This window comes from Acipenser ruthenus, chromosome 10 (assembly GCF_902713425.1).
Source record: "Acipenser ruthenus chromosome 10, fAciRut3.2 maternal haplotype, whole genome shotgun sequence".
In the NCBI taxonomy this organism is placed as follows: Eukaryota; Metazoa; Chordata; class Actinopteri; order Acipenseriformes; family Acipenseridae; genus Acipenser; species Acipenser ruthenus.
In genome coordinates, this window is record NC_081198.1 from 22,761,024 (window position 1) to 22,784,828 (window position 23,805).

The window sequence follows — 23,805 nt, forward strand, 5'->3', positions numbered from 1 at the left end:
TCTCCCTCCAGCAGGGGTAGACAAAATGCTCACAGGAGAGATCCAGATCTGACTTTGACCAACGTTAGAGAAAGGTGTGCACCGTTCCCGGAGGTACTGCAATACCGGGCCGATGCGTGGAGTGGACGGAGCAAGCCCCTGTTCCATCTCCCGATTCCAAAAATCAATTTAATATATGGTCCCCTGATAGGGGACGTATCAGATATTAAACTGATAAGAACAGATTTTTTTTTTTTTTTTTTTTTTATAAATTTTATTAATTAAATATTCACAATACCATATCAGTTACAATACCCTCTAGACAAATCAGCACATAACAAATCACCATTCATTTCCATATATCCTTTTACCTTACTGAATACGGACATATTACATAATTATACATTCATTCCATCCACATAGTTCCAAAACATTTTGTACAGGCAAGTGTGTGTCCTCAAAGAACATCCTTCACCCTGTCCCCGTGAAACCAGACCCAGACCCATCAACCAGCCCGGTGACCCATTCCATCCCATCTTCCCATTGTTCCAGATGCCATTCCATCTTCACCTTCTCCAGGTCTCCAGCAGCCACATCTCGCAACACATAATCTTTCACAATAGACAGCGCAAGTTGTTTTGTTTCAATTACAGTCAAAAGTTTATTTTGCAGCACCAACAAGTTCCTTACTTCCAGATTGCATCCTTTACACAGGTAATCACAACCCATATTTTGAACCAAAGTCCTTTGGGAAAAACTTTTTTACTGATCCCGTAGAGCACCATCATATCATCCAAGATATTACTATCCAGAAACAGGTCAGTGAAACCTACTACTTCTCTCCATAGGTTTATTGCAAAATGGCATTCTCGAAACAAATGCAGGCATGTCTCCTCCGCCCCACAGCCCTCTCTGGGACATCTAGAGGTTCTCGAGAGATTCCTTGCATTCAACATTGCTCTCACAGGCAAGATGTCATGGGCCACCAGCCAGGACAGGTCACGATGCCGATTCACTAGGCCAGGATGGGCCACATTCCTCCACACCCTCTTTGGGTCGGCAAGCATAGCACCCTTGACTGAACACATTTGTTCCCTTTCCTGTACAAAAACAGATAGTTTTTTTTTATTGAAAAACACATCCTTTCCACACTTCTCCATATCTCGGTCTTTTAAAAACCTTTTAATAATTGCATAGTGATACGGTATCTCAAACGCAGTGGGAACAGTCAATGAGATATTCATTATTTTCAGACTCCTGAGATACGATCCCAAAAAAAACCTAACAAAAAACGCCCCTTTACAGACTCCATTTACGCACATATCAAAATGAAAACATACATACTTTATCATTAAAAACATGAATATATCTGGCAACCCTTTACCGCCCTTTAGCTTCCCTTTACCCACAATCTCCCTTCTCAATCTCTCCCATTTTGATCCCCAGAAGAAGTGGAACAGCTCTCTCCTGAGAACACAAACCGTCTGCTTGGCTGGAGGAAAAATCATAGAGGTATACAACAAAATAGGCAAAATGACAGCTTTAACAATCAGAACCTTCCCTTCCAGTGTGAGGTTCCGCAACTTCCAGTATCCCAACTTCTTCTTGACTTTTACACCCACCTCCTCCCAATTCTTAGTTCCATCACCTACAGCCCCAAAATTGACCCCCAATATTTTAATACAGTCCCTCTTTACATTTAAGTCCTTCCCGACCGCCGTATCCCACTTCCCATAAAACATAATTTCACTCTTCTCTTTGTTTAGCTTGGACCCAGATGCCTTACAAAATTGTTCTGTTATAGCTAAAACTTTACTCACAGATGGTTCGTCAACACAAACAACATTCACATCGTCCATGTAAAGGGCACACTTGACTTCCATCCCCCCACTCCCAGGGATTCTAAAACCAGTGATATTTTTCTCCTTTCTCAGAAGCTGCGCTAGAGGTTCCATACAGCATATAAACAGTAAGGGGGATAACGGACACCCTTGCCTAACACCACAGTTTATTCCAACTGTTTTAGACAAAACCCCATTTATCAATATCCTGCTCTCAATCCCTTTGTACAGCAGACCCACCCAGGCTAGAAACCTCTCCGGAAACCCCATCTTTAGCAGAATATGAAACATAAACTGGTGCGAGATCCGATCGTAAGCCTTCTCCAAATCTAAATTTAATAAACAGATCCTCATATTTCTGTCTCTCGCGTAACAGATGGTGTCACGAATCATTACCAGACTGTCCGTGATCCTCCTTCCAGGCACAGCACAGGTCTGATCCGGGTCTATCACTTCCTCCAATACATTTTTCATCCTAAGAGTTAAAATCTTACTAAAAATTTTAAAATCCACATTCAATAGACTAATAGGCCTCCAATTCTTCAAATCTTGTTTATCGTTTTTTTTAAAAATCAGAGTAATTATCCCTTGTCTGAAACTTTCAGGCAAGATCTCTTGTTTCCCAAACTCTTTAAAAACCAAAAGAATATCCCTTGCTATAATATCCCAGAATTTCAAATAAAACTCCAAAGGAAGTCCATCACTTCCTGGGACCTTCCCTCTTTTAAAACTTTTCATTGCCTTCCCCACCTCCTCTAGAGTTAAATCTTCTTCCAGGTGTTTCCCATTAACCACTTTCCCCTCCAAGGCCCTCTCCAGCTCCTCCATTTTATCTTTCTCCCCCTCCCTCTCTCCATATAGTTCTTTATAAAACCCCTCAGCCACACCCAACATCTCCTCAGTAGTTGAGACCACAACACCATCCTTCTTCAACCCTCCCATTGTTTTGCTCCCCTCAACAACCTTTTTGAAAAAGAAACGAGAACATGTTTCATTTTCTTCCAACACCTTAACCCGACTCTGGAAAATGACTTTTTTACATCCTCTCTCAAAAATGTCTTTTAATTCTTTTTTTACCTGATTTATTTCTTCATTAAAGTCAAAACCCCTCTCCCTCAATCTATAATATCGGTTTAATCTTTTACTTAACCCTCCAATTTTCCTCTTTTCTTTTCCAGCCTTCCTCTTGCCCACCATAATAAAGAATTCTTTAATCCTTTTTTTAACTTCTTCCCACCACTGCCCTCCTGTTTCAAAACACCCCTTCAGAGATCTCCATTCCTCATACCTCACCTGGAATAAGGCTTCTATAGCCTTATCCTCTAACAGTGAAATATTTAGCTTCCACACACCCTTCCCCAAAGTGACACATGCAACCAAATCAATTTTTACATTTAAAACCAAGTGATCCGAAAAGAAAACTGGGCTCACTGTACAGTCTATACATTTAACCCCCTTGCTCACAAAAACAAAGTCAATTCTCGAGCTTTGTGTTCCATTATCCCTCACCCATGTGAACCCCTTCTCATCAGGCTTGTGCTTACGAAATAAATCAATCAATTTAAAATCTTTAACAATCTCGTTTAGTACCAGCGAGGATTTATCCAATTTGAAGCCATCCTTTATAGGTGCTTTCTCCTCCTTCCTAAGAACACAATTAAAATCACCTGCTAATACCACTGTTTTATTCCTCACTAAAACACCTCTTAAATCATTGAATAACTCAGTTCGCTCATGTACATTTGGTGATGCATATACATTAACAAAAACACAATCTTTCCCCATATAACAAATGTCTACTCTCAAAAGTCTCCCAGACTTCACCACAGTACTCCCTTTCACCACCAAATTCCTATTTTTAATTAAAATGGCTACCCCATCAGATTTATTTTCATCAGACCCACTCCAAAAGGATGGCCCATATTTCCATTTCTTCCCCATGTCCAAATAATTCTCCTTAAAAGGAAGACCACACTCCTGTAACATAATCACATCAAAATTCTGACTGCCTAAAAAGGACAAAACAGCCTCACCCCTCAGGCTGCTCTTCATACTCCTTACATTTATAGTAGCCACTGAAAGCGCCATAATAATAATAATAATAATAAAAAAAAACATCCATTTTAAATCTAACTATAGCCACTACCAACATCTTCCAAGCATGGCCCTAGAAAAGGTGCCTCGTTCTGTTCTTTCACAGGATAATCTTCTCTTTCTGACCCTGAGGGGGAAGACACACCCTCAACCCCAAACTCACAACACACCACCCCATCATCCTGAGTCACAATATTTTTTTCCTGATCAGTTTCCTCAAAATAATCAAATTTCCTTTTTTTTGAATTTTCCAGTTCCTTCATTTCAAAGTCCCTGCTTTCATCCTCGCTCCCCAATGAGGACTCCAAACATATTAATAAATCACTTGCAGTACTACAAGGACTGCTGGGAATTTTGCACACCTCCTGCTGCAACTCTCCACCAGCCACCGCCCTACCAGGCCCCGCCTCCGGCTTCTTACTTTCAGCTGCACCTGTTTCACCCTCAATTACCTTCTGCCCCTCAGGACCAATCACCTTAGCATTCCCCACATTTGGATCTGACTCCACCCTATCCTCTTCCACCTCCTCACCTGATGAAGACACAACCAAATCCTCAACCAAACACCCTTTCAAAACGACTTTGTCCTTGTCCTGAACCTCTTTCCCTACATCCTCAGTAGTGCTTTTTTCCCCAACCTCACCATCTTTAACCACCGCCACACCTGCATTGTTGTAATCCTCTTTCAACATGTTAGCATATGATTTGGGGCAGTTCCTAAACAAATGAGATGTTTCACCGCACAAATTGCACTTCCTTTCATTCGTACATTCAGCATAGACATGGCCAACACCCCTACACTTTTTGCATATTATCTGTTTACAAGCCTCACGAAGGTGCCCCATTTCTCCACAGTTTCTACACAACTTTGGCTGACCCTGATAGTATACCAGCCCTCTATTTTCACCAAGCACAATAGTCTGAGGAATATGCTCCAAACCGCCATACCCCCCATAGTCTGGTCTCTGTACTACTGGAATCTTCCAGGAACAAGTCCAAATCCCCTCTGCATCCATCACTTTCACAGGTGACCCTTTAACTGTACAAAAACGTGCTAACCAAGTAGCCACATCCTCTGCTTCCACTAGCTCATTAAACATCTTTACAAACACAGTTTTCACTCCAGTGTAACTTAACCTCTCTACATTAAACTCACTCAACAAACCCTCATATCTCTTTTCCTCATACCTTCTCCAAAAATATTCCATGACAGAAGAACTCATCAAGCTCACATCCCACCCCCTCCCTCCTGGAAGATTAATAAGACAAAAGATATCACCAGGCTTAAGGCCCAGCTCTTTCTGTAAAACTCGCTTGGAAAAATCAGTTCTAGTGACCAATAAACCCTCACTTTCTTTCAAACAAAACCTAGCACAATGGTGCCTCCGCACTCCTACCCTAGTAGCGGCCATCACCACAAAATTAGAAAAGAGAAAAAAACGCCACCAAAAAAAAAGATAAGCCCCCGAAGGGACTTACCCCCCAGCTTCCTTCCTCTGTCCTGTCCTACTCTCTCCTCACAGCAACCGCAAAGAACCAAACCAGAACCTGGGGGAACAAAACAAAAACAAATTATATAACACAAAAATATACAATTCTCAAATAAGTTTCCGCAACCAAATGCTATCGCTTCCAACCAAGAGATTCCCCGCACGCAGGTACTACACTTGATCTGAGCCAAGAGGCAGAGAAGCGATGGCGACTTGGCCCTTGCCCGGGGCCCCCCAGCCCGGACGGCACAGGGGGATTCAAAGGTGGGTGCAAAATTCCAAGCACAAGCAGACCCCCAAAAAACGGGCTGCTGCTTCCAGAGGGGAAATGTGCAATTTAAGCAGGAGAAAACAAAACAAAGCAAAAACACACACATAACACCAAAAACAAAACATAAACTGGCGGAGTGCGTCTTACAAATAGTCATGCCAAGCTGCTATGCTGTGCAAGGTGCCTTGGGTAACTACAACTGTGCCTCGCTGGCTGGCTGGCTTGCTAAGAAGGTCCTGGCATAGGGACATGTTCCACCACACTTGTCTGGTTAGCTGCATGCTCCCAGGAAACAAACTGCTGCTGTCTACATCATCACCACATGTGAATAAAAGAAAGAAAGACAGCAAGAAAGAAAGAGAGAAAGAGAGAAAGAGAGAAAGAGAGAAAGAAAAAAAAAAGAAGTAAAACGGCGGGAAAACTTGCATCAACACTGGCACTCTCCCTCCAGCAGGGGTAGACAAAATGCTCACAGGAGAGATCCAGATCTGACTTTGACCAACGTAGAGAAAGGTGTGCACCGTTCCCGGAGGTACTGCAATACCGGGCCGATGCGTGGAGTGGACGGAGAAAGCCCCTGTTCCATCTCCCGATTCCAAAAATCAATTTAATATATGGTCCCCTGATAGGGGACGTATCAGATATTAATACTCTTTTATTGAGATTTTACATTTTTTACATTTACACCCATTCGTTTTTTCATTCATTTTACATTTCTTTTAAAGATGACATTCATGCATACAGACATACATTTTGTTTTAAAAGCATTTAAAATACATTTAAAAACACCAAGACAATTGTGCTTTGTACATGGTTAAAACAGACACAGATTAAAATCAACATGAAAAAAACCTGTGCTGTTTTAAAAGTGACTGGAAAAAAAGAACCATCTATAAAAAAACAGTGCTTGTGAGGGCCGGGGAGTGCTCTCTAAAAAGGTTCAAAAGTGAACATAAAACTATATTACTAAAACAGGGACAGGGGAAAAGGGACAGTGTGTAAAACAGTGGGTTAAAATTCTAAAACTTTAAAACACTTAAAATGTAACTTTTAATAGTTGACGTTAAAAATCTTTTAGACACATTAAACAAAACAAAACAAAATCAAATAAAACATTCAAAATAAATCAAATAAAAATCCATAAAACTGAAACAAAAAGACTACATAAAACCAGGGCACCGTTCAAAAAACGGTCATGCCAGCTAAAAAGGGCGGAATGCTGGCATGACAAAATAAATAAATGGCTTAACGGTGCCCCGTAGTCCCGCTCCTAGGAGCTAGCGGTTCCAGTTTTTTCCTTCATTCCATCTTCACGTCCTGAAGTCCGGCGATCCTCCACTCCGCGCAGGCCTTGTCCTTCCCGAGGGTCCGGATGTCCAGAATTACAAAGTCCTTGATAAGAGTTTGTGCCCTTCTGGTCGTGGTGATAGTGTCTAGCTCCTGCTTGTGATAGACACAGACGTTACGGCCCTCCCACAGGATCTGCTTGACAACATTGATGACACGCCAAACGCACTTAGCTGTGCTGGTAGTGATTCCTCCCGCAGGCCCATAGAGCACAGTCTCAGCGGTCATCTTGGCCGTGTCAGCAAACCTGTTTAGGAAGACAGAGACAGAGAGCCAGACACTGCCAGCCACATCACACTCCCAGAAGATATGGGCTGGTGTTTCTCTCTTGCGGCACTTTGCATAGGGGCATGTTTCTACTTGGGCTAGTCCCCTCCTGAACATGAACGCTCAAGTGGGGAGTGCACTGTGGACGGTGTTCCATGCTATATCCTTCTGGACATTACTGAGGCAGCTGTGAGACACATTCTCCCAGATTTTTTGGCTTTGGGTGAGGGAGAAAGTAGCTACTTTTTCAATTTCCTGGGAACCGGCAAGATATTTAGTTACAGCCTTGTATTCCCAGGAGGCCAATTTTGCTTTATCTAAGCCCAATTTATATATAGTGTCCCTTAAGGTTCTATAATACAATGGGGGGTCCCAGGAGTACGGCACGGTGTTATCAATAGTGCAGAGGCCCAAGGCCCTGAGACAGGTGGCAAAATAGAAACGATTCATGTAACATACCTTCCTGTCCAGGGCCTGGATGTTCTTGATAGTTTGCGTGAGCCCCTGCACTCGGGTGAGCTGCACAACGTCCGGGACCCCCTTACCTCCCTTCTTATCGGCTTTACTCAGGGTGGCTCGCTTTACCCTCTCCATCTTGCTGCCCCAGATAAAGCGGTGGATAATGCGGTCCACCACTTTTTTGGTGGTCCTGTCTGGGGGAAAGATTTTTCCTACATAAGAGAGGATGGGGAACAGTATAGACTTGGTTATTAATACTCTACCCGTCATTGTTAAGGATCTTGTGCTCCATCCGCCAATCTTTTTACGGACCTGGTTAATGGCCGCCGTCCAGCTCTGGGCCCCCGAGCTATTGTTCTCGAAAATGAGGCCCAGAATCTTGATTTTGTCCTTTTTGACAGGGTACATGTCCGACAGTTCCCTATCTACCTGCCAATTTTTAGACACGTAGACTTCGCTCTTGGACTTATTAATCACTGCCCCGGTCGCCGTGCAGTACTTCTCAAGGATATTACTAATCCGAGGTACCGACGATGTGTTGGTGCAAATGAGTGACACATCGTCCATATATGCTGTTGTTTTGACCTGGACCCCGTTGGATCCAGGCAGCTGGAAACCAGTTATATTGGTATCCCTACGAATTGCCTGCAGGAGGGGTTCAATGCACACGACATATAGCAGTGGGGATAGTGGGCAACCCTGTCTGACCCCTGACTGGATAGATATTTTACCAGTCAGGTGCCTGTTCACCAAGACTCGGGTACTAATGTTTGTATATATGGTTTTAACCCACTCCCTAAGTCCAGGAGCGAATTTCATCTGGTCCATCACTTTGTACATATATTCATGGCTTACCCTATCGAACGCCTTCTCCTGGTCAAGGTTGAACAGGCAGAGGGGATGGTTCCGTTCTCTAGAATAAGCCAGAATGTCCCTTGTTAACATTAAAATATCCGTGATGGACCTCCCTGGGACGCCACAAGCCTGGTCGGGGCCAATGACCAAAGGGAGGTGTACTTGTAGCCGGAGCATCAGAGCTTTGGCTAGTATCTTGTAATCCACGCAAAGGAGGCTGATTGGGCGCCAATTCCGTAGATCTTTAACTTCCCCTTTCTTATGAAGGAGAGTAATTACACTCTCCCGCATAGAAGGGCCCAACCGCTTCTCCCTGTAGACCGCTCTGTAGACCTCCGCTAAATGGACTTTTAGCGTGTCCCAAAAAAGATGGTAATACTCACCCGGGATGCCATCTGGACCTGGCGTCTTACCGGTGTTCATGGTCTTAACCGCCTGGGTGAGCTCCTCCAGCGTGAGTTCTGGGTCCTTCTCCTCCTCCTCCTCGTCCCGCACTGAGTCAGGCTCCAACTGGCTCAGGAACCACTCTATCAGGGTGTCATCTGTAGCTTTGATGTTATACAGGTCCCTATAGAAGTTCTCTACCACTTTTTTCACTCCCTCACTATCCTCTACTATCCTCCCCCTGCTGTCGAGCATGGAGGACATCAAGTGCCGCTTCTCCCTCGTTTTCTGGAAGAAGAAGCGAGTACACTTTTCGTCTTCCTCCATTTTTTGCACTTTTGCATTGTGCATGACCTTTCGTTGTTCCTCCCTACAAAGCACTGAAAGATCTAGCTTGGTCTGGGCTATCTCGTCGCTTACAGGGAACCCCCGAAGCTGAAGCAGGCTCAGACGCTGGAGGGCAGCATTCAGGTGTTTATATTTGGCCCTCCTTTCTTTTGCTTTCCTCTTGCCTGCTGCTATGAAATAACCCTTAGTTCTGATTTTGACCATCTCCCACCACTCTATAGGGGAGTTGAATAGGTCACGCAAAGTGGTCCACTCAACAAGCCTGCTCTTATAGGCTGCAGCTATGGAGGGGTCATCGAGTAAGGAGGTGTTTAATTTCCAGACCCCTGACCCCATCTGGGAGGTCTGAGGGACCTGCAATGTTACCTGCAGGAGCCTATGGTCAGAGAAGAAGACGGCCTGGGTGTCTACTGCCGTCTTCGTAAGGGAGCTGGTATGCAGGACGAGATCTATACGGGAGAAGGAGGTCCCAGATGAGCTCACCCAGGTAAAGGGAGGCACCAGGTCCTTACCTGCATCACACAGGGAGAAATCAGATATTACGGAGGACAAAACTCTACTAGAGCGGTCGTTGCGTGGCCTGCTCCGGTCTACGTCCCTCAGAGCACAATTGAAGTCACCTGACACGATGACGGGTATGTTCCCCAGCAGGAGTGGACGCAGCTGTGGAAAAAATTGAACTCTTTCGTTTTGGTTAGTGGGTGCGTAGACATTGACCAGTCTGAGGGGAGTGTTGTTGTATGTCACATCCACGCTCAGAATTCTACCAGGTTCTACCTCCCTGCTGCTGCGGGAGGTAATAAATGGGTTTTTAAACAGGATACCTACTCCGTCGGCTCTGGCTATGTTGGAGCCCGACCAGAAGGAGTCCCCCAGGGTCCAACTCTCCTTCAGGTCCCTATAATCAGGGCTTGACGAAATACCACACTCCTGCAGAAAGATGAGATCTGCTTTCAAGTTAGCTAGATAGTTTAGTACATCAAATCTTTTTTGTGTCTCCCTGATGCTCCTGACATTAACAGACACACATATCAGGGCCATCAGGGTAGCTAACAAGAAAAGGAGTCGCTGCGTCCACCCCATAGCGACTATGATTGGGAGGTCGGGACACTCTTCCTACTCTTAGCTCTACGCTTGCTTCGAGGGGGCTTGGGCTTATTTGCAACTCCCATCACCCCTGAGAAGGTACTCACTGCTGCCTCGTCCAAGAAGGCACCGTCATTGTATGCACAGTACGTGGAATTGTTTGGGCTATTCAACTCCCCACAAGGTAAGTCTGGTGGAACTTGCTCAGGGCCCCTCGGAACGTGTGGGTCAGCTTTGTCCTGGGGGGGTTATGACAGACAGCATTCTTTGGCTGTTACCGTCTGTTGAATTGGAGCTGTTAGCAGACTTCTGGCTTACCGCGTCCAGGGGTATTCCCATGTCCTCCAGTGCTGTATCTAGGAGGACCTCTAGGGGGCCCCTGGTTTTGCCCATACAAGGGAGGGGGTCAAGGATGCTTTGAAGGGAGGCCCTTCGCTTGAAGAGGGTCATTGCTACCGAGGTACTGCTGGTCAGGGAAGGTGTTGACCCCGACCTCTCCCTCGGTGCATTAGTGAACACCTCTTCTGCGAGGTGTGCTAGGGTTTGTGCCAATGACTGGGAAGGCTGGCTGGGGATGCCCTGGCTGGCTGCTACCTGCCCACTAGGCGGCAGTGTAGCCGTCCCTCTCGCCTCCGTCTCTGCCTGCGAGGACAAGACTGGGGACTTTGTGTGGACATTAGCTGGTTTTGGATCTATGGGGGCCACCTGCAACTTGCTGTCTTTGATCTTGATCTTCTTTCTTTTCCCCCCCTCGTCTCTACCCTTTCTTTTCCCCACCCTCTGCTGGTTCTTCACTCCCTTCCCCTCCTTCTCACTCTCACTTTCACTGTCGCTTTCGCTTTCCTCCCCCACGGACTCAATCCTTATGGCATCATAACGAGAGCCGAGGGGGAGTGCTGGCGCTTGTCACGGCTGACCCCGAACCAGTTATTATGTGTAGTAAGAAATTGGATTCCTTTGCATGGAGAATTTCAGTGGCTAGAGTTCACGGCTCCTCGATTGATTCAGATTCAGTTGTATTAAGTCTGCCCACTAATAATGTAGAGCAAAATAGGTATTGTGGTGTTTGCAGAGCCGACCCGAGCTGAACCCAAGACAGAAGTGGAGTCCTGCTGGGAACGAGCTGAAACATTGGACATGGACTAGATGATTTAAAAATGAAATGTATTAATGAGATGATATGTGCTGTAACCATTTGTAATGTTTGAATAATCTTTAGTCTGTAACAAATACTGTAAAGTACTCTCTCTGTAAGACCGTATAACAGAATCTGGTACAACTTGATACACTGGCCGGCCTTGAGCAGTCTCTTATTAAAATTGGCACGATTCCCAGAATTTAGTGCTGAAATCTCTGTTAAGACTTTTCAGCTTGACTACAGAATAATGCTGTACTAATAGATGTATGTTAATATGCTTGTTTTAAATGGTATAGATTGCTGTGGTAACATATAATCATAGGTAGTGATAATTATTGTTAGTATGAAATACTATGAACAATTTTTATGTATAAGATCATATGATTCACTTTGCTTAATATGATAGCATACCTGAAGCTGTTTTCTATCAAGATGAGCATAGTTAAAAACGGAGTCCTAATTCAATGAAAAGAATTACTGTGTGCTTACATTCAAGAATTATAACTTCTGAATATAAAGGGAAAAGGAGTTAGGAGTATTCTTAAGGGAAAGAAAAAAACAGAAAAGGATTAAAAGACCTCGCTTTGAGTAGGTTTCTGTTTGTAATTCAGTTTTAAAATAAGTAGGTGAGTAAGAACAACCTAGAGTAAAAGCAGACTATAACTTAAGACAAATAAGCATTGTCAGAAGATACACCACAAATAGAGAGCAGAAAAATTGAATAAAATCCTATTGTAATATTGCGGATATACTGCTGCTAGCAGAAAGTAATAAGGTTAGCAGCCATACGCTATAAGAAGTAATGTACTAGTTTGACTCTGAAGTTAAAAGACGCAGCATAGAAAGATGTTGTGTTTAAAATACAAAATAAAAGGATTGAATAAATAATGAAGAATAAAAGCAGGAGATAGGTTTTAGGAGAGTAAACTCTATGTGACCTGTCTTCTTGAGCTCTCTATCAGCCTGCCCTTGGAGAAATTAATATTAGCTGCTGGAAGGCCTCTTTGGTGGGAAGAAGCCGGAATTTTTTTATCAGAAGGCTTATAGTATCAGGCCGGACTGCAAAAATAGGGAGTTAGAACGGATGGTCTTAGCACCTAAGATAGTTAGTTGCCGGGCGGAACAAGCACGTAAGATACAGGTGTAAGGAAAGTTCTAGGGAACATTAATCACTATTAAACTTGGCAAGAAAAGAGGTGTCTTCAGCAAGCTGGTTTTAGCCAGTATGTGTATAGCTGAAACATACAGGGTCATCTGAGTGTCAATTAAGTTCAAGCTACCAGGGGCCCATAGGAGAAAACATTACAGCTTTACAGCTCAGTAAAATAGTTAGGTTTTCCATAAGGAGAAAACTCTACATTAAAAAGATATAAGATGGAAGTTCCCTATAATACCTGCTAAACACACACCTGTAAGGAAAGAAGGAAATTAATTTGAGAGTGAGATGACATGAGGGAATATATTTTTGAAAGCCAAGTTCATGTAATCAATTATAATCATTATAACTATAACTGCTATATTATGATATAACTATTGGTGTTACATATATTCAAACACCACTCTTTTTATAATGCACCCATATTAAGTAGTGAATCAAGTTTGCAGGGATTTTGTGAACTCTGCTTCACCTAACTTTTCAGATGAAGGAGGGGGGCCAAGAATGAGTGGATGAGAACATGGGCTAGTGTTGATTTGTTGGCATATGACTTTAATTGAGTCTGAGGAGTTGGTTGAATTCTTTAGAGATTACTGTTTGCCAAGAGATAAGGAGTGTCCATATAGATTGATGACTGGATCTAATTGGGGCTTCCCATTGCTTTCAATGGGACGAAAATTGTATAAAAACCCTGGGCCGATCACACTGAGACCACCACACTCAAGCTTGGCAGAGCCACGTGGTCCATCCTTTGCAGATCTCTACAGAACAGTCCTTCTCTTTTGTTCACGCTACTCTTCCTTATAATAGGAGGTAAGCATATTAATGGTATTATTGTATCTCGCGTTTATTGGTTATATTGCTATGAGGTTTTGAAACAATGTTTTAGTATTAAGAGTGTTATATTGAATGTGCTAAAACATAGCAGTGGGTGCTTGTAGGCTTTGTGCTTAACCAGCCTGAGGGCTGCACTGAATACATATAATTGTATTATGTTATTGAAGTACTAAATGCTGAAGCTTGTAATCAACTTAGCATTGCTAATTATTGTTACATGTTTTCGGGTCTTGGTAGTATGCGCAAACTACTAAACCAATATTAAAGGCATTTTAATAAAACGAAGGAGCGCTGATGTTGCTCTGATTCGTAAAACTTTGAATAAATGAGTCTGAGTGATTTTCTTGATTAAATAAAAAGGTTTTAAGGACACACCGCTCGTCCAGTGCTCGAACATAAACCACTAGGAGTTTTAAACATCTCTGTCCTCCTTAACGTCTCCCCTGAGTTAAGAGTGTGTGCAGAGCGAATAATATAATAAAAGAGAACGTGAAAAGTGAAAACGTGACACGCTGAGAGGGCCCTACTCAGGGGGGGGCGCTGCTGGGTCCGGGCTCCCTCCCTGCCTCGTGTTCTGTATCAGAGGAGCTACTGGAGGAGCTAGTGGAGTAGCTGTTGTACTCTCTCTCTGGGCTGGGGGAAGGGGTCCTCGTAAAACGGGACATGTCTCGGGGGCGGGGGGGTGAGGGGGGTGCTGGTGATGATGGTGGTGCTGGAGTCTGGGTTTTGGATACTGTTGGTGGTGATGTGGACTGATCTTTGTTACTTGCTCCCTCTTCCTGCTCAGGCCTAGGCTTGTTCGTATTTGCCTTGCTGGCTCTGGCCATGTTGGCATAGGAAGAGGGGCAGTCCTTAAACAGGTGCCCCTTCTTTCCACACAAATTGCACTGCCTCTCTTCTCTGCAGTGGCTGGTCTCGTGGGGGGCGCCGCAGTTCCTGCACTTGACTACAGTACATGCGGCCGCCAGGTGTCCTAATTCCCCACATTTCCTGCAGAGTTTTGGCATCCCATTATAGAATACCAGCCCTCTGTTGGGCCCTAACACTATGGAGTTTGGAATGTGGCGGACGCCTCCAATGCCCGATGGATCAACATTGAGGCGTACCAGCCACTTTCTGGCTCCTGTCCAAACCCCATCTTCGTCTGTAATTTTCCTCCCTTCTGATGACACCCTCCCATAGCGGTTAAGCCATGTTGTAATATCATAGTCGCTAACAGCCTCATTGAAAAATTGGACAGTAACAACTTTCATTTCTCTGTCTGTCAGTGCATCCACACAAAATTCTTTGTATGGAGCGAGATATTTATTCTCCCCCCAAAAGGACCACATTTCTTGTAACTTTTGGGGGTTCCTAAAACTGACCTCAAACACTTCCTTAAGCCCTGGCAATTTCACCAAACAATTCAAGTCAGAAGGGGAAAAACCCATACCCCTCTGAAGAATGGTCCGGCTGAACTCCAGTCTCGTCAGTCCTGGTTCCGTTTCATCTTGCTTGTTTCTTGTGAAGCGCACCGCATTGTGCCTCCTGGTCTCCTGGGTTGGCCGGAACGCCATCCTTCAGCTGGCTCCTCCGATTGGGGTGGGAGAAGCCTCTGGACGTCCGGGTTGTCTCTCTCTACGGAAAAGAGACAACGTAAGCAGCAAATCTGGGCAGTTGAAGGAACTATTACTTTAGTCCCTGAGGAGATGGTCGCCTCGCAAGAGGGACCCCCTCCCCAGGTGAACGGTGTCCTTCCCTGGCGGAGTAGGGGGCGCTGCTTGGCACCGAGACCATGTAGGAAGAATCGTGGCTGTGACGCCTCTTCGGGGTCCGGGGCCGCCCTCTGCTCCTCCCAGATGGCGCCCTCTGCTGGGCGCCTGCTGCTCTCTCGGTCTGGATCTCGATTACAATCAAGGGCTGGGGATGAGGTCGTCTAGGTCATCAAAGGGTCCTCAAAGGTCGTCTGGATGGTAGGTCCTCCTTCTCTCGAACTCCAGGAACGTCTGGAAAAGCCGGAACTGCCTGAAAAAGAAAAAAACTGGAACCGCCTGAAAAAGAAAAAACTGCACTCAACAGTCAACAAAATCTTGAAAGACCCTCGGCTTGGATTGGGCAAGCCAATACCAGACTGAGCATTAGACTTCCAAAAAGTTGCCGAGCTGAAGAAAGCCAGTCAAAAATAAAACAAATTCTGTTCCTCCTCACCCGAACAAACCTCTCACAGACCCTCGGAGGGAGCGGGCAATGCCACTACCCTCTAAGCCTTAGTCTTAGAAAGATTTATTCGAACTGAAGAGAATACTCTTTTATTGAGATTTTACATTTTTTACATTTACACCCATTCGTTTTTTCATTCATTTTACATTTCTTTTAAAGATGACATTCATGCATACAGACATACATTTTGTTTTAAAAGCATTTAAAATACATTTAAAAACACCAAGACAATTGTGCTTTGTACATGGTTAAAACAGACACAGATTAAAATCAACATGAAAAAAACCTGTGCTGTTTTAAAAGTGAATGGAAAAAAAGAACCATCTATAAAAAACCAGTGCTTGTGAGGGCCGGGGAGTGCTCTCTAAAAAAGTGAACATAAACCTAGATCTAAAACAGGGACAGGGGAAAAGGGACAGTGTATAAACAGTGAGTTAAAATTCTAAAATTTTAAAACACTTAAAATGTAACTTTTAATAGTTTACATTAAAAATCTTAAAGATACATAAAACAAAACAAAACAAAATCAAATAAAACATTCAAATTAAATCAAAGGTCCATAAAACTGAAACAAAAAGACTACATAAAACCAGGGCACCGTTGAAAAACGGTCATGCCAGCTAAAAAGGGCGGAATGCTGGCATGACAAAATAAATAAAAGGCTTAGCGGTGCCCCGTAGTCCCGCTCCTAGGAGCTAGCGGTTCCAGTTTTTTCCTTTATTCCATCTTCACGTCCTGAAGTCCGGCGATCCTCCACTCCGCGCAGGCCTTGTCCTTCCCGAGGGTCCGGATGTCCAGAATTACAAAGTCCTTGATAAGAGTTTGTGCCCTTCTGGTCGTGGTGATAGTGTCTAGCTCCTGCTTGTGATAGACACAGACGTTACGGCCTTCCCACAGGATCTGCTTGACAACATTGATGATACGCCAAACGCACTTAGCTGTGCTGGTATCGATTCCTCCCGCAGGCCCATAGAGCACAGTCTCAGCGGTCATCTTGGCCGTGTCAGCAAACCTGTTTAGGAAGACAGAGACAGAGAGCCAGACACTGCCAGCCACATCACACTCCCAGAAGATATGGGCTGGTGTTTCTCTCTTGCGGCACTTTGCATAGGGGCATGTTTCTACTTGGGCTAGTCCCCTCCTGAACATGAACGCTCGAGTGGGGAGTGCACTGTGGACGGTGTTCCATGCTATATCCTTCTGGACATTACTGAGGCAGCTGTGAGACACATTCTCCCAGATTTTTTGGCTTTGGGTGAGGGAGAAAGTAGCTACTTTTTCAATTTCCTGGGAACCGGCAAGATATTTAGTTACAGCCTTGTATTCCCAGGAGGCCAATTTTGCTTTATCTAAGCCCAATTTATATATAGTGTCCCTTAAGGTTCTATAATACAATGGGGGGTCCCAGGAGTACGGCACGGTGTTATCAATAGTGCAGAGGCCCAAGGCCCTGAGACAGGTGGCAAAATAGAAACGATTCATGTAACATACCTTCCTGTCCAGGGCCTGGATGTTCTTGATAGTTTGCGTGAGCCCCTGCACTCGGGTGAGCTGCACAACGTCCGGGACCCTCTTACCTCCCTTCTTGTCGGCTTTACTCAAGGTGGCTCGCTTTACCCTCTCCATCTTGCTGCCCCAGATAAAGCGGTGGATAATGCGGTCCACCACTTTTTTGGTGGTCCTGTCTGGGGGAATGATTTTTCCTACATAAGAGAGGATGGGGAACAGTATAGACTTGGTTATTAATACTCTACCCGTCATTGTTAAGGATCTTGTGCTCCATCCGCCAATCTTTTTACGGACCTGGTTAATGGCCGCCGTCCAGCTCTGGGCCCCCGAGCTATTGTTCTCGAAAATGAGGCCCAGAATCTTGATTTTGTCCTTTTTGACAGGGTACATGTCCGACAGTTCCCTATCTACCTGCCAATTTTTAGACACGTAGACTTCGCTCTTGGACTTATTAATCACTGCCCCGGTCGCCGTGCAGTACTTCTCAAGGATATTACTAATCCGAGGTACCGACGATGTGTTGGTGCAAATGAGTGACACATCGTCCATATATGCTGTTGTTTTGACCTGGACCCCGTTGGATCCAGGCAGCTGGAAACCATTTATATTGGTATCCCTACGAATTGCCTGCAGGAGGGGTTCGATGCACACGACATATAGCAGTGGGGATAGTGGGCAACCCTGTCTGACCCCTGACTGGATAGATATTTTACCAGTCAGGTGCCTGTTCACCAAGACTCGGGTACTAATGTTTGTATAGATGGTTTTAACCCACCCCCTAAGTCCAGGAGCGAATTTCATCTGGTCCATCACTTTGTACATATATTCATGGCTTACCCTATCGAACGCCTTCTCCTGGTCAAGGTTGAACAGGCAGAGGGGATGGTTCCGTTCTCTAGAATAAGCCAGAATGTCCCTTGTTAACATTAAAATATCCGTGATGGACCTCCCTGGGACGCCACAAGCCTGGTCGGGGCCAATGACCAAAGGGAGGTGTACTTGTAGCCGGAGCATCAGAGCTTTGGCTAGTATCTTGTAATCCACGCAAAGGAGGCTGATTGGGCGCCAATTCCGTAGATCTTTAACTTCCCCTTTCTTATGAAGGAGAGTAATTACACTCTCCCGCATAGAAGGGCCCAACCGCTTCTCCCTGTAGACCGCTCTGTAGACCTCCGCTAAATGGACTTTTAGCGTGTCCCAAAAAAGATGGTAATACTCACCCGGGATGCCATCTGGACCTTGCGTCTTACCGGTGTTCATGGTCTTAACCACCTGGGTGAGCTCCTCCAGCGTGAGTTCTGGGTCCTTCTCCTCCTCCTCCTCGTCCCGCACTGAGTCAGGCTCCAACTGGCTCAGGAACCACTCTATCAGGGTGTCATCTGTAGCTTTGATGTTATACAGGTCCCTATAGAAGTTCTCTACCACTTTTTTCACTCCCTCACTATCCTCTACTATCCTCCCCCTGCTGTCGAGCATGGAGGACATCAAGTGCCGCTTCTCCCTCGTTTTCTGGAAGAAGAAGCGAGTACACTTTTCGTCTTCCTCCATTTTTTGCACTTTTGCATTGTGCATGACCTTTCGTTGTTCCTCCCTACAAAGCACTGAAAGATCTAGCTTGGTCTGGGCTATCTCGTCGCTTACAGGGAACCCCCGAAGCTGAAGCAGGCTCAGACGCTGGAGGGCAGCATTCAGGTGTTTATATTTGGCCCTCCTTTCTTTTGCTTTCCTCTTGCCTGCTGCTATGAAATAACCCTTAGTTCTGATTTTGACCATCTCCCACCACTCTATAGGGGAGTTGAATAGGTCACGCAAAGTGGTCCACTCAACAAGCCTGCTCTTATAGGCTGCAGCTATGGAGGGGTCATCGAGTAAGGAGGTGTTTAATTTCCAGACCCCTGACCCCATCTGGGAGGTCTGAGGGACCTGCAATGTTACCTGCAGGAGCCTATGGTCAGAGAAGAAGACGGCCTGGGTGTCTACTGCCGTCTTCGTAAGGGAGCTGGTATGCAGGACGAGATCTATACGGGAGAAGGAGGTCCCAGATGAGCTCACCCAGGTAAAGGGAGGCACCAGGTCCTTACCTGCATCACACAGGGAGAAATCAGATATTACGGAGGACAAAACTCTACTAGAGCGGTCGTTGCGTGGCCTGCTCCGGTCTACGTCCCTCAGAGCACAATTGAAGTCACCTGACACGATGACGGGTACGTTCCCCAGCAGGAGTGGACGCAGCTGTGGAAAAATTTTAACTCTTTCGTTTTGGTTAGTGGGTGCGTAGACATTGACCAGTCTGAGGGGAGTGTTGTTGTATGTCACATCCACGCTCAGAATTCTACCAGGTTCTACCTCCCTGCTGCTGCGGGAGGTAATAAATGGGTTTTTAAACAGGATACCTACTCCGTCGGCTCTGGCTATGTTGGAGCCCGACCAGAAGGAGTCCCCCAGGGTCCAACTCTCCTTCAGGTCCCTATAATCAGGGCTTGACGAAATACCACACTCCTGCAGAAAGATGAGATCTGCTTTCAAGTTAGCTAGATAGTTTAGTACATCAAATCTTTTTTGTGTCTCCCTGATGCTCCTGACATTAACAGACACACATATCAGGGCCATCAGGGTAGCTAACAAGAAAAGGAGTCGCTGCGTCCACCCCATAGCGACTATGATTGGGAGGTCGGGACACTCTTCCTACTCTTAGCTCTACGCTTGCTTCGAGGGGGCTTGGGCTTATTTGCAACTCCCATCACCCCTGAGAAGGTACTCACTGCTGCCTCGTCCAAGAAGGCACCGTCATTGTATGCACAGTACGTGGAATTGTTTGGGCTATTCAACTCCCCACAAGGTAAGTCTGGTGGAACTTGCTCAGGGCCCCTCGGAACGTGTGGGTCAGCTTTGTCCTGGGGGGGGTTATGACAGACAGCATTCTTTGGCTGTTACCGTCTGTTGAATTGGAGCTGTTAGCAGACTTCTGGCTTACCGCGTCCAGGGGTATTCCCATGTCCTCCAGTGCTGTATCTAGGAGGACCTCTAGGGGGCCCCTGGTTTTGCCCATACAAGGGAGGGGGTCAAGGATGCTTTGAAGGGAGGCCCTTCGCTTGAAGAGGGTCATTGCTACCGAGGTACTGCTGGTCAGGGAAGGTGTTGACCCCGACCTCTCCCTCGGTGCATTAGTGAACACCTCTTCTGCGAGGTGTGCTAGGGTTTGTGCCAATGACTGGGAAGGCTGGCTGGGGATGCCCTGGCTGGCTGCTACCTGCCCACTAGGCGGCAGTGTAGCCGTCCCACTCGCCTCCGTCTCTGCCTGCGAGGGCAAGACTGGGGACTTTGTGTGGACATTAGCTGGTTTTGGATCTATGGGGGCCACCTGCAACTTGCTGTCTTTGATCTTGATCTTCTTTCTTTCCCCCCCTCGTCTCTACCCTTTCTTTTCCCCACCCTCTGCTGGTTCTTCACTCCCTTCCCCTCCTTCTCACTCTCACTTTCACTGTCGCTTTCGCTTTCCTCCCCCACGGACTCAATCCTTATGGCATCATAACGAGAGCCGAGGGGGAGTGCTGGCGCTTGTCACGGCTGACCCCGAACCAGTTATTATGTGTAGTAAGAAATTGGATTCCTTTGCATGGAGAATTTCAGTGGCTAGAGTTCACGGCTCCTCGATTGATTCAGATTCAGTTGTATTAAGTCTGCCCACTAATAATGTAGAGCAAAATAGGTATTGTGGTGTTTGCAGAGCCGACCCGAGCTGAACCCAAGACAGAAGTGGAGTCCTGCTGGGAACGAGCTGAAACATTGGACATGGACTAGACGATTTAAAAATGAAATGTATTAATGAGATGATATGTGCTGTAACCATTTGTAATGTTTGAATAATCTTTAGTCTGTAACAAATACTGTAAAGTACTCTCTCTGTAAGACCGTATAACAGAATCTGGTACAACTTGATACACTGGCCGGCCTTGAGCAGTCTCTTATTAAAATTGGCACGATTCCCAGAATTTAGTGCTGAAATCTCTGTTAAGACTTTTCAGCTTGACTACAGAATAATGCTGTACTAATAGATGTATGTTAATATGCTTGTTTTAAATGGTATAGATTGCTGTGGTAACATATAATCATAGGTAGTGATAATTATTGTTAGTATGAAATACTATGAACAATTTTTATGTATAAGATCATATGATTCACTTTGCTTAATATGATAGCATACCTGAAGCTGTTTTCTATCAAGATGAGCATAGTTAAAAACGGAGTCCTAATTCAATGAAAAGAATTACTGTGTGCTTACATTCAAGAATTATAACTTCTGAATATAAAGGGAAAAGGAGTTAGGAGTATTCTTAAGGGAAAGAAAAAAACAGAAAAGGATTAAAAGACCTCGCTTTGAGTAGGTTTCTGTTTGTAATTCAGTTTTAAAATAAGTAGGTGAGTAAGAACAACCTAGAGTAAAAGCAGACTATAACTTAAGACAAATAAGCATTGTCAGAAGATACACCACAAATAGAGAGCAGAAAAATTGAATAAAATCCTATTGTAATATTGCGGATATACTGCTGCTAGCAGAAAGTAATAAGGTTAGCAGCCATACGCTATAAGAAGTAATGTACTAGTTTGACTCTGAAGTTAAAAGACGCAGCATAGAAAGATGTTGTGTTTAAAATACAAAATAAAAGGATTGAATAAATAATGAAGAATAAAAGCAGGAGATTTTAGGAGAGTAAACTCTATGTGACCTGTCTTCTTGAGCTCTCTATCAGCCTGCCCTTGGAGAAATTAATATTAGCTGCTGGAAGGCCTCTTTGGTGGGAAGAAGCCGGAATTTTTTTATCAGAAGGCTTATAGTATCAGGCCGGACTGCAAAAATAGGGAGTTAGAACGGATGGTCTTAGCACCTAAGATAGTTAGTTGCCGGGCGGAACAAGCACGTAAGATACAGGTGTAAGGAAAGTTCTAGGGAACATTAATCACTATTAAACTTGGCAAGAAAAGAGGTGTCTTCAGCAAGCTGGTTTTAGCCAGTATGTGTATAGCTGAAACATACAGGGTCATCTGAGTGTCAATTAAGTTCAAGCTACCAGGGGCCCATAGGAGAAAACATTACAGCTTTACAGCTCAGTAAAATAGTTAGGTTTTCCATAAGGAGAAAACTCTACATTAAAAAGATATAAGATGGAAGTTCCCTATAATACCTGCTAAACACACACCTGTAAGGAAAGAAGGAAATTAATTTGAGAGTGAGATGACATGAGGGAATATATTTTTGAAAGCCAAGTTCATGTAATCAATTATAATCATTATAACTATAACTGCTATATTATGATATAACTATTGGTGTTACATATATTCAAACACCACTCTTTTTATAATGCACCCATATTAAGTAGTGAATCAAGTTTGCAGGGATTTTGTGAACTCTGCTTCACCTAACTTTTCAGATGAAGGAGGGGGGCCAAGAATGAGTGGATGAGAACATGGGCTAGTGTTGATTTGTTGGCATATGACTTTAATTGAGTCTGAGGAGTTGGTTGAATTCTTTAGAGATTACTGTTTGCCAAGAGATAAGGAGTGTCCATATAGATTGATGACTGGATCTAATTGGGGCTTCCCATTGCTTTCAATGGGACGAAAATTGTATAAAAACCCTGGGCCGATCACACTGAGACCACCACACTCAAGCTTGGCAGAGCCACGTGGTCCATCCTTTGCAGATCTCTACAGAACAGTCCTTCTCTTTTGTTCACGCTACTCTTCCTTATAATAGGAGGTAAGCATATTAATGGTATTATTGTATCTCGCGTTTATTGGTTATATTGCTATGAGGTTTTGAAACAATGTTTTAGTATTAAGAGTGTTATATTGAATGTGCTAAAACATAGCAGTGGGTGCTTGTAGGCTTTGTGCTTAACCAGCCTGAGGGCTGCACTGAATACATATAATTGTATTATGTTATTGAAGTACTAAATGCTGAAGCTTGTAATCAACTTAGCATTGCTAATTATTGTTACATGTTTTCGGGTCTTGGTAGTATGCGCAAACTACTAAACCAATATTAAAGGCATTTTAATAAAACGAAGGAGCGCTGATGTTGCTCTGATTCGTAAAACTTTGAATAAATGAGTCTGAGTGATTTTCTTGATTAAATAAAAAGGTTTTAAGGACACACCGCTCGTCCAGTGCTCGAACATAAACCACTAGGAGTTTTAAACATCTCTGTCCTCCTTAACGTCTCCCCTGAGTTAAGAGTGTGTGCAGAGCGAATAATATAATAAAAGAGAACGTGAAAAGTGAAAACGTGACACGCTGAGAGGGCCCTACTCAGGGGGGGGCGCTGCTGGGTCCGGGCTCCCTCCCTGCCTCGTGTTCTGTATCAGAGGAGCTACTGGAGGAGCTAGTGGAGTAGCTGTTGTACTCTCTCTCTGGGCTGGGGGAAGGGGTCCTCGTAAAACGGGACATGTCTCGGGGGCGGGGGGGTGAGGGGGGTGCTGGTGATGATGGTGGTGCTGGAGTCTGGGTTTTGGATACTGTTGGTGGTGATGTGGACTGATCTTTGT

At 44.7% G+C, this 23,805-nt stretch overlaps 1 non-coding gene and 1 pseudogene across 1 annotated transcript; both read right to left on the bottom strand.

Annotated features, from left to right (window-relative positions):
• Nucleotides 1–71: 71 nt before the first annotated feature.
• On the bottom strand, nucleotides 72–257 carry LOC131738458 (U2 spliceosomal RNA). Its single transcript, XR_009329979.1, has one exon. It is a non-coding gene; the product is annotated as a U2 spliceosomal RNA (small nuclear RNA).
• A 5,928-nt stretch (nucleotides 258–6,185) lies between these two features.
• On the bottom strand, nucleotides 6,186–6,340 carry LOC131738822 (U2 spliceosomal RNA; annotated as a pseudogene).
• Nucleotides 6,341–23,805: the final 17,465 nt, after the last annotated feature.